The following is a 15,495-nucleotide window of genomic DNA, read 5'->3' as shown; positions in this document are numbered from 1 at the left end:
CACAAAGCTCTCCAAACATCGATACATTGTCCATTGTTTAAATTTCTGGGAAAAACGTGAACCGAAACTGACAGTCATTTATGGAACATACAAGTTGTTTTTTGAGTTGTGAGGCTAAGTGTTTAGAATATACACAATAGCAAAATAAATATTGTTGGAGGAATAAATACTTACATTACTTTATTTTCATTATTGCACTCAGCTGTCTTTGGGGGTCCACTCAGGTCTATTGACTACTCTGAGACTGGATCCTTTGTTCCCCTAGATATACCCCAGCCTGGACACAGATTTTCCACTATGGTAACCTGCCTCAAGAATAGAATGTGACAAGTGAGGTATGGAAGAGGAATGATAAGTGAGAATGCATTGCCATTTTTTAGATGAACAAAATAATAATTCATCACAGTTGTTATTACAGGTCATGATTTTCACCTGAACAAACGATGCTCATTTTGTAAATGTTCTGGGTCCTATTTTCCAAATGGAAGATAATTAGATCAATAACCTAATGGTTAGTTTTTCAGTGATTAGATATTACAAATAAAAATTTCCCTTTGTTTATATAATTGTTGAAGGTATATCAATCTAGACTTTTTATAATGCTTATAAATATGTAAGGTAAGGTAGACTGATTAGAGGGAAGTAGATTGTTTTATGCAATAGGCAATTTCATTATCTAATTTATAGAACACACACCAGCCTCTGTTTCATATATAAAGCAATCTGGAACTTGGCTACTTTACTAAATAGGCAATACAATAGCTTATTTTAAAATAAAATTAAGAAATTTCATTGGCTTCTTGTGCAAAATCAGCACAATTTTTGCTTTAGAGATGTACTGGAAACATTTTATTGTAAATGCTATATAAATCTTAGAAAAAATACCTTAAAGGAAACATAAGACCATTTAAGTTAAATCAAGCTAAAAATATTCATTCTTTGTAAAGTAATATTTATGATTTATTTTATTCCTTCTTCCATATAATAACCTTTAGGAAGTCATGATAATCCATTTCTGTGGTGATTTTAATTCCTACAGCAGATCAGTTCCCATTATATTAGATATAATGTATTTGCATATTGCTATTACTCCTCTCCTATACATAGAGCTAAAAATGTGGAATATACCCCTCACTTTTATGCCAATAAAGAAGTTCTATGTATTTGGGTAGATACTTTTTAGGCCCAATATAGACAAAGCAAATATTTTCTAGAATATTTTTGTATAAACTCTGGCCTATGGATTTCTGAATTATAAATGAAAATAATAAGTCTGCACAGTGTTTCTGTTGTTATAAGAATGGCTCTTTCGATATATTCAAAGCTTATAGTCAAACAGTGAAAAGTGGAGTGGTAGCTATCACACGAACAACACATAAGGAAGCAAATGAATAAGTAAATACACTTTGACCCAGTATTTATGCTTTAGGAATTTGTCTATTAAAAAAATTAGAGATGCCAACAAAGAAGTCTTTGGCAGATAGTTCATCTTTATTTACACCTGCAAATAATGAAAACATTAGGTAATTGTTATACGTTATAATGGGGAGTTTAAAAAATAACTTAAAATACACTTTTCTGTTGGAATACTAAAAATCATTGGTGTATAAGTGTATTGATAGACAGTAGAGTGTAATTGAGAAATAACAACCCAGAGACAGTGGTTTGCACAACAGATGTTAAGAAAAAGTCAGAGAGAAACAAAGAAATGTTAAACTTGCCCAGAGAAAAATGTAACAGTAATTATCCCTCCAAATGGAGGATTACATATGATTTTCCTTTTTGTGCTCTTTTGTATTATATTTAGGAATTCTCCCATAGAAAATGTTAGGAAATCTACCCTGAACTAGACACATAGACCAACTGCAATAAATCTGACATATTGTCTCAATAAAATACTTGTTGAGAATTTAGCATATAAAAGATATTAAACTAGGGTCACAATTGCTCAGTTCTTCAGTTTTAATCCAAGAATAGCTAGTGAAAGAGAGATCAGGGCACATAAGTTAGTGATGTATTACTTCTATATATCTATTTTCCTATCTGTATTGCAAATAGGAACTAAATAATATCCCTTTAAATAAGAATGTCTTATAATAAACTACCAGTTTGACTGTAAAGCTATGATTCCAGTATTAGAAATCTTATACTCATAAATTATTATTATTGCCTAGTTAACTGATTTTTGACAATCATATGATTATAGTAACTTGTAGAGAAGGCATGAATAGTAAACATAATTTGACTATGTTAAAATAATTAGATTACCACTTTATGACTTTAGCTGCCCAACTGATGAAATCCTTTAAACTGAATCAATCAAGTTTATTCTGAATGATCCACATAGAAATTGTCACATTTTACCACTGCTGAAATCTAGAGTCAGTCTAAAAAATTGTTTCAGCCTGACCCGTTTGGCTCAGTGGATAGAGCGTCAGCCTGCGGACTGAAGGATCCCAGGTTCAATTCTGGTCAAGGGCATGTACCTTGGTTGCGGGCACATCCCCAGTAGGGAGTGTGCAGGAGGCAGCTGATTGATGTTTCTCTCTCATCGATGTTTCTAATTCTCTATCCCTCTCCCTTCCTCTCTGAATAAAATATATTTTAAATAAATAAATAAAAATGTTTCAAGAAACTGAATGATATTGAGCTTCCTCAGTGCGTATTCCAAATTCCTATTCAGAATTTTTCCCCTTCAACCAAATAAAGCCATTCTCTATTATAGCATCACTTTGCTTTCCTGAATTGTGTAGAGCAGGACTCAGCAAATGTATTCTGTAAAGAGTTAAGTAGAAAATATCTGTGGGCCATAAGATTCTGTAGTGCAAAAGCATCCATAAGCAATATGTCAATAAATGAACATGCTGTGTCTCAATAAAACTTTATTTACAAAATGGCCAGCAAGCTGAATTTGGCCTGCAGGCTATAGATTGCACACTCAACCTGGATGCTTGATTCAATTATTCACTCCTAACATTTGCTTAAATTTAGTTTTGAACTCATAGTGCAGGTGCCTAGCTAAATAGCTGATGGGGGATTATGAATATTAAAGAGAAGAATCAAGTGTTACACAGTTGTATATCAACAAATTCATAATCCTCCCAAATTTGGTAGAGATTAGGGTAATGAATCAGCCAAACTTGCTGAAGGCTCTCTTTCCTCACCACGCCAATCTCAAAGTATTTACTTCATAGTCTGAGAGATTATTTAATTTCCATCATGTTAGAGGTATTATCTCATTTTTAACCTTTATACCAACGCCGATGTGTTTTTTTCTTTATTCTCTCATCTTACTAATACATAAATTGAGGTTAATTCTCAGGGAGAGAGTTAATTTTCAGGTTAAATCAGTGTTTGGGCCCTCTGACCTTGGTACATGTAACGCACCGTTTGATATACTTGGACAATTAATAGTTTTAATGCATCACACATTATGAAAATTAACAAAATGTTAAAAAATTTAGAGCTCTCTTATGATTAACAAAAACTGGAACTCAGTCATTAGCTGAATATCTGCTTTGACATTGTGATCAACTTCATTGCAAGTTTAGAATATATATATTTTGGGGGATCATATGTATACGTGCATATGCATATGTTTATATGTATATACCAAAACTGCACTGTAAGATATGTTTATATTTATTCTTAGCTCTAAAACATTCCTGTATTTCATGTAGTTGTAAGGAAGTTCTTTGAGCTAAGGATAAAACTTTTTTCCCCTTCTTCTTAGAAAATCTATTCTGTCACAAAAATTTATAAAATTAACTTAATAACGTTTGTTTTGACCCTTGAACTTTGTGGGGGAAGTGAGGGACTGTCTGCCACTCTAATTCTTTTACACAGCTCTTTTCCAAAGCCAACTAGGAAAAACTTAAACAGAATAGGACCTAAACAATAGAATAAGAGTGTGCTCCTTTTACTTCATTGTGACATTTTGTCTTAAATATAAGTTCTAGGGGACATCCCCTGAAAAAGCTGAATACTATTTATAACATTTCTGCTCTGAGAAAATGCAGTGCACTCAGCTTTTCTAATGGCTTTGACTCTTGTTTATTTGCTCATTCAATACACAATCATTGAGCCCCTAATCTTGGCTAGGCACTGTCTTAATCTATTTTCACTTAATAACATGCTTAGTTCAATAATAGGAATTTTCAAGTGATAAAAGAGAAGGGAGAAAGAAGACGTTAATTTAGACTGGGGTAATCTGGACAGTTTACTACATGAAATGCTGCCAGAGTTCTCTGAATCAATGAGGGTGTTAGCTGGGGAAAATGACAAGTGGGAAATCGGGAAAGGGAAAGGGAGCAGAATGGGCAAGACTCTATCAAGAATTTCTATTCATTTCCTGCGAGGAGACATGTGAGCCTGAGGGAGAGCTGCTGGGAAAGGGATTTTCAGGCTGGTAGGTATGGGGTAGCAATGGGGTTGGGGTGAGGGTGAGGACGGGTGCTGATTTGGTGGCAGTCACAAAGGTAGTCTGAGATTCTGGTGGCCAAATGACAGGTGTGGAAGGGATGTGCTTTATGCAGCAGTGGGGAAAGTGGTTGAGGCCATTGCTATATGCTCACATTACAGTTCAAATGCCAGACTTCAACTCTGCCTCCATCGAAGAGTCGGGTAATTTTTGTCCTGGTAATAGTGCCAGTTGCATAATGTGGCCTCATCAAATGTTCTTTATTGTTAATATTTAAAATTTACTTTATTATTAAAGGTACACTGACTGACACCATCTTCATGCAGAATTTCTGTTTAGTAAACACTAATTTCGGATGTGATGAGACTTTCTGACACTAAATTCCCCTGCAATGATTAAACTGATGGGCCAGGTGAAGTAGTCGGAGATCTTTATGATAATGATTTCACATCTATCTCAAGTTTAGCATGTAACATTATTTGGGGTACTAATTTTATATGTGGCACTCAGTCCATTCTAAATTAACTAATTTAATCCTTATAGAAACCATATATGGCAGGGAAAATTATACCAACTTTACTGACGAGGAAACAGAATGACTTAGTAAGTATTCTAGCTTTTTACAGGTAACAAATGATTAAGCAGCATTCAAATTCTTCTTACATTTTTGCTACCCCTTACTATAATAAGTTAGAGAAATTCCCAGGTAGAAATATAAGTCACAAAAGACTCATAAAGCCACTAGTCCTAAATCCAACTTTCTTTATGTTCAACTTGCTTAAACGAAATATATTTTGCATGTTTATAATAAAATATGGGCTCAGTGCACGAATTCGTGTACCTTGAAAGGAACTGTGGGCCACAAGGCTACGGTGGGCACAGGGGCAGGTCTCAGCCCCTCCTGTCGTGGCCCCCAGTCCCCTGTCTTTCGGCAGCTCTGCTCCTGCCACCGCTGCTCCCACACGCTGATGGCGCCAGCCCCGCTCGCACCTGCTGACAGTGTGGAGCAATTGGGGCCGGCACCGTCAGCAGGTGTGAATGGCGGCTGCTGCCCTGATCTCCCCTCAGGAGCAGGGGGAGGTGGAGAAGCCCTCAGGCGTGATCAGAGCAGGCAGCTGCTGCTCATACCTGCTGACAGACATAGTTTAGATTTGGATTCTCTGGCATCCAAAAATCAAACACTAATTTTTTAACTTGTAGGAAAGAGTAGGTAATGGAAGTAGCTAGTGACGTTCATAGAATAGAAAAAAAAGTGACAGTTTTAGAAGTAGGCCAGGATTGGTGGATAAGTCAGGTACCACCAGGAATCTCTACTTCTGATCTCTTTGTCCCATTGATTAATTGTTTTATTCCTTAAAATTTCTTACTTTATATTCCTTAATGTCTTATTTGGATTCCCCCAAAAACACAATAGTGTATTTGGAATACATGTGGTTTTTTGGAAGATGTGTTCTGGAGGCGCTTGTAGGAAATTAAAGGAAAACAAAACACAACAAAACAGGGAAGGAGGAAAGATAATCAACTGGAGGTCAAGGAGATGGTATAGATTCTACAGCTCCATGATATTCCACCCAAAGAATGAAGGAATTGGGGTGTTTCACATACCTGCTCCTGTCAGTCATTGAATGTTAATTCCTCATCCCTTTTGACCTGCCACACCTGTGCAGAGAGGGATCTAGAGGCCAAGAAAGTCGCAGGCAAGAATACCCTGTGGTTATCATGGAGATTGAGCCAGCATGGAAATGAGAATGACTACTGGTGTGGGTGGGACATGGACATTGCCTAACGCACTAAAAGCCTCGGGTGTCACATTATCTTATTTTCACCATTTCAGTGACAGTGCCGCAGCCACAAGTTCAAATTTGAAAAATCCGAAGGAAAGAGTCTATTACAGTTGGCAGTTGTCATTTCTTTTAAACGTATTTTTATTGATTTCAGAGAGGAAGGGAGAGGGAGAGAGAGACAGAAACATCAATGATGAGAGAGAATCATTGACCGGCTGCCTCCTGCACACCTCATACTAGGGATCGAGCCTGCAACCTGGGCATGAGCCCTGTCTGGGAATCTAACTGTGACCTCCTGTTTCATAGGTGGACATTCAACCACTGAGCCATACTGGCTGGGCTCAGTCATTTCTTTTTATTTATAGTTTGTGTTCAATGCAAATCAATTCGATAACATGAGAAGTTACTATGAATCAAAGCATAAATACACAAACACAATATACAATTGTGTTCACAGGCTGTTCCTTGGTAGACTCACCACAGACATGCTATAGTTTGGAATAACAATAGAACTGATAGTCCAAATCCTATCATTGGTGGTGAGAGGGCTTACTGTGTTCTGCTTCCAGTGTGAAAATTGGTTTAAGTCCTTGATGAGGCTGAGCTCACAATTTGGAGGCCTCAGTTTCTCTAGCGTAAAGTGTCAGGAGAAATAGGAAGTGATCATCATTATAATAATGAGTCTAAAGGTTCATCTTTCTACTATATTTTTATTAGGAACATTTTAATAAGTTGAAGTTCAAAACTATGTGACCTTAAATAATGCTCATTTTTAAATAGGCTGTCAAGCATTACAGCATCTGAGAAGACAGTTGTAGAGACTGTAACAAACCTAACCTAGTTTTAATTATTTTTGTCAGGAGGGGAAAAAAAATAAGAATGAAATCAGTTTCCATTTATCCTGTTGTAACAGCACATGGGTGATCTGTACAAAAGTAGTTTCTATGGGGTTTTTCTTTCCTGCATAAAGATCTACTACCTTTATACTTTATTTTCATGCTTCTAGGGTTTGTTATAGAACAGTAATGTTCCTGCTTTGGTTTCACGGGATTAAATATTAAACAATATCACTAACTAGATATGGAACATTTACTTTCCAAGTAATTGGATTGTGGATGAACCTGCTGCTACTGCTCATTAGTCTGTAACTTCATAAGACTTTAACTCTCTTCTCCTTTCACAACACTGCAATTTGGAGACTTTCCACAGAGCTGAGAGAAGCTGAAACTAGTTGGAAGTGGCCTTGTATTGCCTTTGGGATGCAGTATCATGCTCACCAACAAAGGTGTCCTGCCATCAGTGTCAACCTGTAATGCACAGCATGCCAAGTCTTTCAAAATACCCCACCCAAACATACATGTCTCCATCAATAATTTAACAGTAGCTCTCCTTTCCTTTAAAAATTATCTTTAAAGTGATATATAGTAGAAGACATGGAAAATTGGTAAAACAAAAAAACACACATCCTCTGTAATTCCTCTACTCAAAGATAATTCAGCTAATTTTTCTTGCTTATATGTGTATTTTTTGTACATGTCATAATTTTACCAATATAAAATCAGTTCTGTTTTTCTTTTAACGTATGAATATTTCCCACCTCTTTGAGATTCTTCACCAGTATACTTTATACAAGCTGCCTACTCTTTATTCTTATAGCTGCACCATCGTTCATTGCAAGACATTTGGATTGCTTCCAGTGGCTTGCTGCCATAAATAATGTCATGATAAAATTTCTGTACATAAATCATTTTCCTCATTTATGATGATTTCTTTAGAAGAGATTCCTAGATCTGGAATTGCTGGGTCAAAGAGAATGAATATAGCAGGGTGGGCAAAAGTAGGTTTACAGTTATGATACAAATAAATAATATAATGATTATTAAATAATGCAAGAATAAACTCTGTGTTTTGCATAGTCAAACTGTAAGCCTGCTTTTCTCTACCACTTCATTTAAAAATTGTTGACATCCTTCCAATCACGCTTTCTTGAAAGGCTGCGTGAATATATTTGTGTACTGATCATGAGTTGATGACCAGGCCTCTCTCAATCTACCAGATTTTTATGTTAAAAAGTGGTTTAATTAATTAAACAGCGCTAGTCTAATATTTGAATAAGTTATGACATAATCACTAGATAAAATAACATGCATTTCATAAAAATTTAAATTATGCATATTATGTTGCAACATTAAACTTATTGATTATATGCTGTTAAGTAAAACAGATGATATAAAATTGAATATACTCCATCATTGCAAATATGTAGGAATATGGAAATTATTGGACAAAAACAATGACCAATAAAAATAAAACCTAATAATAATATATTACCCTAAAAACTGACAGCTTACTACATAGTTAATGAACAACAGTGTAACACTAAGTACTTAAAATTCATTAATTCATCCCATTTTATAAACCATGTGAAGAAGGTCCTGAAGCATAAAGATTTGATGCAAAAGTATTATAATCATGTAGGGTGTCAGCTTGTTTCGGGAATTCAAATCCAGGATGCTGGCTTCAAATCTACAATTAGGATAGTAAGCTTACATTTGAATTCTTTAAACATTTTTCCATTTCCTAAACTTTTTAAAATGCCATGGCATATTCTTTATAATAGAATAATGTAAAATGTTTAATATTTAAGAGAGACCATATGAGTAATATTATGATTTCTTAGAAAAAAATAAATAACTAAAAACCAAATAAAAGAGGACCCATAAGACATGACTGTAAATAGGAAAACAAGTGTTTCAAAAAACATGAAAAATTATATTCAATGCAACTATTAATCAGTGAAATGCAAACAAAACAATAAAATAACATCCATTCAACCCATTCCAAAGGTGAAAATTTCCTGACAGTTGCCCAAACTTCACTATTTATATTTTATTAAGACTTTGATATATGTAAATAAACTGTCACTTTAATATAACAAATGTTGAATTTCTGTTTTGGGCTGTGAATAAAGATATGCATTGTAGTAAAGATTTAGGCTCTTCTTATAATTCATAATTTTTTCATAAACACTCAATCTAATATTTTTCATTGAAATGATAAATATATTCTTTATTTTTTTTTCAAGAAATATTTATTAGCTGCCTATCAAGTGCTAGAATTTTTTTAGGAGCTAGGGTGTATATATGACTATTCTCTACAAACAAGAATACTTGCCCTCAGCTATCTTATATTCTAATATGGAATACAGACATTAAGCAATATAAATCACTAAAATGTATTCTATTATAAGTTTATAAATGAATGCCTATAATAAGGCAGAGAAGGGAGGTATGAAATATTGGAGAGGGAATACTAAAATTTAATTACGAAGGTCAGAGAAGGCATCACTGAGAAAGTGACTTTGGAGTATGGACTTCAAGGAAATAAAAGAGTGAACCATGAGCAAATTTGCAGGGAGAGAATTACAGGTAGGGAAAGCAATCCTTCCAAAGACCCTGTGGTAGAAGTTTTATTGGATTGCACATAACAGGTCAAAAGCCCATTCTATATAATAAAGAGCTAATATGCAAATGGTATTACACCCTTGCGCCCTTGCACCGGAACTGCTCAGACACTCAACACTGGGGAGAGAGCAATGGGGACCAGCCAGGCACAAATGAGCTCGCGAGAGAGGAATGGGGACCAGCCTGCAGCCCAGGAGAGGGACAAGCCGCCCGCCCAGTGGTCCCGGGCACCAGTGGCTGCGGCTGCGGCTGCGGCTGCTGCCCAGGAGAGGGACAAGCCCTGGTCCCAGGTGCCTGAAACTGGCCAGAGGAGGGAATCCTGGGTCCCGGGTGTGAGGTGAGGCAGAGGCGGTTAGGGGTGATCAGGCCAGCAGGGGAGCAGTTAGGGACAATCAGGCCGCTAGGGGAGCAGTAAGGGGTGATTAGGCAGGCAGGTAGAGGGGTTAGGGGCAATCAGGCAGGCAGGCAGGCGAGTGGTTAGGAGCCAGCGGTCCCGTATTGCGAGAGGCAGTTGGACATCCCCCGAGGGGTCCCAGATTGGAGAGGGTGCAGGCCAGGCTGAGGGATCCCCCCCGCCCCTGCCCCTGCAAGAATTTCATGCACTGGGCCTCTAATGTGACTATAACAGCATCATTAAGAGAGGACAATAAGCTCAAAGAAGTAATGGGGGCCACAGAGGATTTGATGACCATATACTCCAGTTTCTGTCTGTGTTCTGGAGCAATTATTACTAATGCTGTTTTCCCTCTCACGGGTGCCCCAGTTTGGATAATAAGTCACTGTGATTGTAATACAGAGTTTGAAATTTACCCTAGTAGAGTTTACCCCTAGATGGTTTGAACAGGTGAATGATATGATCTGTCTTATGCTTCACTTGAACCACTCTGATAGCTCCACTGAGAGTAGACTGAAAAGGGGCAAGACCCGAGGAAAACAAATTTAGTATTTAAATTTATTCAAATGTAGTAATTTCCTTTGAAGCAAACAACAACAAAAAATGTCTGGCCCAGGATTCTGTATGATATTTAGATGCCAAGTATTGTTAGTCCTTTTTAATTTGGAACAATTTGTCACTCTCCCATTGTCTTTCAGAAACTTGCTATTTAAAAGTACAGGACAGCCCTGGCCAGGGTGGCTCAGTGGTTGGGTGTCTTCCAGTGCAGCAGGAGGTCGCCAGTTCAATTCCCAGTTAAGGACACATGCCCAGGTTGTGGGCTCGATACCCAGTAGGGGGCATATAGGAGGCAGGGGATCAATGTTGTGCTCTCACATAGATGCTTCTCTCTCCCATTCCCTTCCTCTGTCTCTCAAAAAAAAAAAAAATCAATAAAGTACTCTTTTAAAAAAGTACAGGACTATTGTTTTTGGTACTGTAACTCCATTTGGATTTGTTCAATATTTCCTCTTGTTTATAAGTAATATTGTCTTATTCTGAGTGCCTCATGTCAGGACGTTATAATAACGATTTGTCCCATTGCTGGTGATCTTAACTTTGTGCTCTTAGTTAAGGTGATATTTGCTTGGTTTTTACATCTGTAAAGTTACCATTTTTCCTTTGCCATTAATAAATATCTTTTTACCCAATAATTTTCCCATCTGTTGATTAGTTTTGCCTCAATCTAGAATTACCATTATGATTTCAAAGGACTTTCTAATTCCATCAAATTTTTCACATGTTTAGAGGGTATTCCTTTGTAAGAAAACTATTTACTTTTGACTATTTATTCATTTATCTTTACAATGAACTCATAATTTTAAATTTTCATAAAAAAGCTATGAAGGTTTACAATCACTTTTTAATGCTCAACTAATTTCAGATTTAGCCACTTTAAAATATGTCCTTTTGGTACCCACCAAAATTATGATCTTCTTCATAATTTAACAATACAAGATGTTACATTTCATCATGAATTCTCCAAGCCATGACCCTGGACAAACAGACACATGTGTGCATGCACACACACATACATACACAAATCGTTACACTGTCAACCAATATTGAAAGCTTTTGGTTTAGATAATCAAAATAGATAAGGGGAGGGGTAACCCTGGATATTGAAGCATCATGCATGTGGAAAGGTGAATAGTTTGCTATGTATACATAGAGGCTGAAATGGCATCCCTCAAGTCACATGACGAGAGAAAAGCATCAGTCTATTTCTGCCAAGCGGTGGCTTTCTGGAAGCACGCTTTGAGATTGTGCCAAACAAAAAGTGCTGCTTGCTGCATTCATCTCCAATTCTATGCCAAGGAAGGCGCATTAGGGTTTCAGAATCATAATCAGAGGTTGTGTTTCATGTGTTTTTCTTATTCTGGCCCGAAGATGCATCACCCTCTGCTCTTCTTTAAGTTATTTCTCTGTTGCGCCAAACTCTTGCCTTTATGAGATTCACAAAACTCTTTGAAGCCGGACTCCAATGTACAGCCTCCTGTGTCACATAAGCGACTTTTGAAAAGATGCTATTTCTGAATGGGAAAGGAAATATACTGTTAAAGATCATTACTATCGCTGGTCATCGGAGTTTGCTGAATAATAGCTTTCCTAGGACCAATAATTGTGAACACAGTGTCTCACTGTCTATTGACAAGAGAAAGAAAAGCAAATGTAGTTTGACTTGTAAGGATAAGGGCAAATCATTATAAAGAAATGGTGGCCATATGTTCCATATTGTGCCAAAGTATCAGAATGGAAATTTTAAAAAGGGATGAAGGAAATAAGGATGAAGAGAAAGGAAAGAAAGATAGAAAAATAGAAGGAATGAAAGTATATATCTATACATACACACATATACTAGTATGTATTTGCATTTTTAGATATACATAAATATGAATCTATATGAAATACTATAAATGCGTATGAAAACTGCCTGAAAATCCTACTGTTTCTTGAACTCACAACCATATCTGACCTGTAGAACTTCGGCATCCTCTACAATAGAGTCTCAGACAGTAACATCACATTCTTTAGAGCTCAGTGCTCACAAGGAATAGCTGGGTTGATCCTTCAATATGAAAGAGAAAAAAAAATATGTTTGGCCCATCCAGAAAATTAGGAAAGAATGTGCAACACTGGTCATATGATAAGAGTGATCCATTTTCTCCCCTTTTCTGAGTCCATTAATCAGTCTGTCATGCGACTGCCTGTGATATTTATGTCTGCCTAGAAACAATGAAAGTTCACTTCTTCCTTTTCCAAAAAGTTGCTATGCTACATTGACATTTTCACCCTGGAGGAAAGCCACATTGCGCTGAACAGATGTTGCATACGGGTTCGTTCATGCTAATTCTGCATAAATTTGCTTACCTGCCGTGCTCAAAAATAGAGTCATAGCAATATATTTCAAGGCATATGTATGACTCCCCAAAAAGAGTTTAAATGAAAATAGAATTTTAAAGAAAAAAATAGACTCTATTTAGTTTGTTGATATGATTAAAACATGTATTGATATTTATGTTTTATATTTATAGGAAGAAACCAAGTTTCTTGGGGATAAATAACTTGTCTCGGTAGTCTTACGTGCTATGAGCTTGTGGGTCTGACTGAAGTTGTATCCTCAACAGATATTTATTGTACTCAAAGGCTGAACTTTTAAACCTTTAAATATAAAATCATTTAAGATAGTATTTAAGGTATACAATATTTTAAGCACACATAAAATAGTTTTTTGTGCTAAATTGAGTCTTACTGTTGTTGCTTTCATTGGAGTATTTACTAATATATTTGGATTTAAATTTGCAATTTTACTATTCATTTTCTCTCTGTCCTGCCTCTTTTATGTTCCTACCTCTTTCCTTTCTTCTATAGTAAGTAATTAATTTTATCAATTTTCCATTTACTCCTCTATTAGTTTATTTGCCGGGAGCCGGTCCATCCTTGCTGTTTCAAGGGACCTGGCATATATGGCATACTGTTCTTAATGTGTTTGCTCACCTTCTTGGCACTATGTGTTTTGACCAAGGTCACCTCTCCGAGAAAGGTTGTTTCCCCAGGTGGGGAACTTTCCCTGAGGTTAGGGAGGGGATACAACCCCTTAATTAAGTGCCAGGCAGGTAGTTAAGCTACATAATCTTTACTCCCTGGAATGGAGATAAGAAACGCCCTAACCTTTGTAATAGAAATTGACAGGATTAAAATTGGCTGGTATAAATATAGATGTAACAAGACAATAAACATCAGATCATCAGATCCTCATCAGATCCTCGTCAGTTCCTAACCAGAACTCCGACCAGAACTTTGGCTGGAGATCCTGGCTAGAGGTCCTGACTAGGCTGCTGATCAACTGAAGGCTGTCTTCGTGTCATTCCTTCTTCGCCGACTCCGTCCACACCTTTGGGGATCCCTGGACCCGTTGGGGTTGGACCCCAGCATTTATTAAGTATATATTCTCTACTCCCCTAAGGGTCACTCTAGATATTAAAATATGCATCCTTGACATACTAAAGTTTAATAAAATAAGTAATTTTATTTCACTTAGATAATAAAAAGATTTTACAATATGCTAACCAAACCGATCCCTCTGAACTGATGTAATAATATTGTCATTTAATTGTGTGTATATGGAAATGATAAATGTGATAACATTTATAACCACAAATATATTATAGTTTCTATTTTATACAGTACATTTTTACTTAGATGTGCCCATATAATTACAATTTTATAGCTTTTCATTTTTCCTTCATCTGTGACCTGGGATCTAAGATTAGCTTTTTCTTGCCTGAAGTATTCCTTTTAATAATTGCATTAGTGCAGGCCTGCTAGTGAACAATTTCCTCAAATTTTGATTATCTGAAAATGTCTTCATTTTTGAAGAATATTGTCATCAGTTATAGAATTCTATGTTGGCAGTTATTCTCATTCAAAATGACTTTTTAAATGTATTTTTCCCCTCAATTTTGGTTCTTTTGCTTTCATTGTTTCTGTTGAGAAATGAGTCGCCAGTTTTATCGTTGTTACTTTGAAAATAGTATGTCTATTGTTTTGTTTTTTTCTTTTTAGATTTTCTTGGTCTTTGCTTTTGCATTTTAATTATAATGTTCCAGTTCTCTTTGTATTTATAACACTTAAAGTTCATACCAATTATTTATAGACTTACTGAGTTGTAAATCAGCATACAACAAATTGCACATGTTTAAATGTATAACTTCATGAGTTTTGACGTAGAGATACATCACATATCAAAATACAAAAAATTTCTCTCCCCACCAAAAGTTTCCTAATCTCCTATTCCATTATTCTTTCTACCTCAATTTCCAAGCAACCAATGATCTGCTTTCTATCAGTACTTAATTAGTTTGCATATGGAATTTCATATAAAAGAAACAATAGAGTAGATCCTTTTGTCTGTTTCTTTTACTTAGCATAGTTACATTGAGATCCATCATGTTTTTGCACATATCAATAATTTGTTGCTTTTTATTGCTGAAATAGAGTCCCAGTGCACAGATTTGTGCACTGGTGGGGTCCCTTGGCCTGGCCTGGCTTTCCAACATCCACTGAGGGCTCCTGGATTGCGAGAGGGCGGTTCTCAGGTGATGCACTCTGGAATCGGGCTCCCTCCTCACCTCTCACAATATTATGTCACTTTCTCTCTGTATCTGTCTCACTTCTTTCATCTCACTTTACCCTAAGTTTGGTGGTAACTGAAGACTTGTGGGCATTTGGCTGCAAAATGCAATTATTTAGCAAACAGGATTTACTTCACCTGGAATCTAGTCAGCCTAGCGCAGGACCCTGCTCAATGTTAGGCTCCGCCCAGGTGGAGTCCTGGGGCAGCAGGAACCTCTTTCTTCCCACCTGAGCTACTCCTTCGCCTTTTTCCCTCCC

The sequence above is a fragment of the Myotis lucifugus genome, unplaced genomic scaffold, assembly GCF_000147115.1.
Source record: "Myotis lucifugus unplaced genomic scaffold, Myoluc2.0 scaffold_118, whole genome shotgun sequence".
NCBI classification, from domain to species: domain Eukaryota; kingdom Metazoa; phylum Chordata; class Mammalia; order Chiroptera; family Vespertilionidae; genus Myotis; species Myotis lucifugus.
This window is presented reverse-complemented; position numbering follows the sequence as displayed.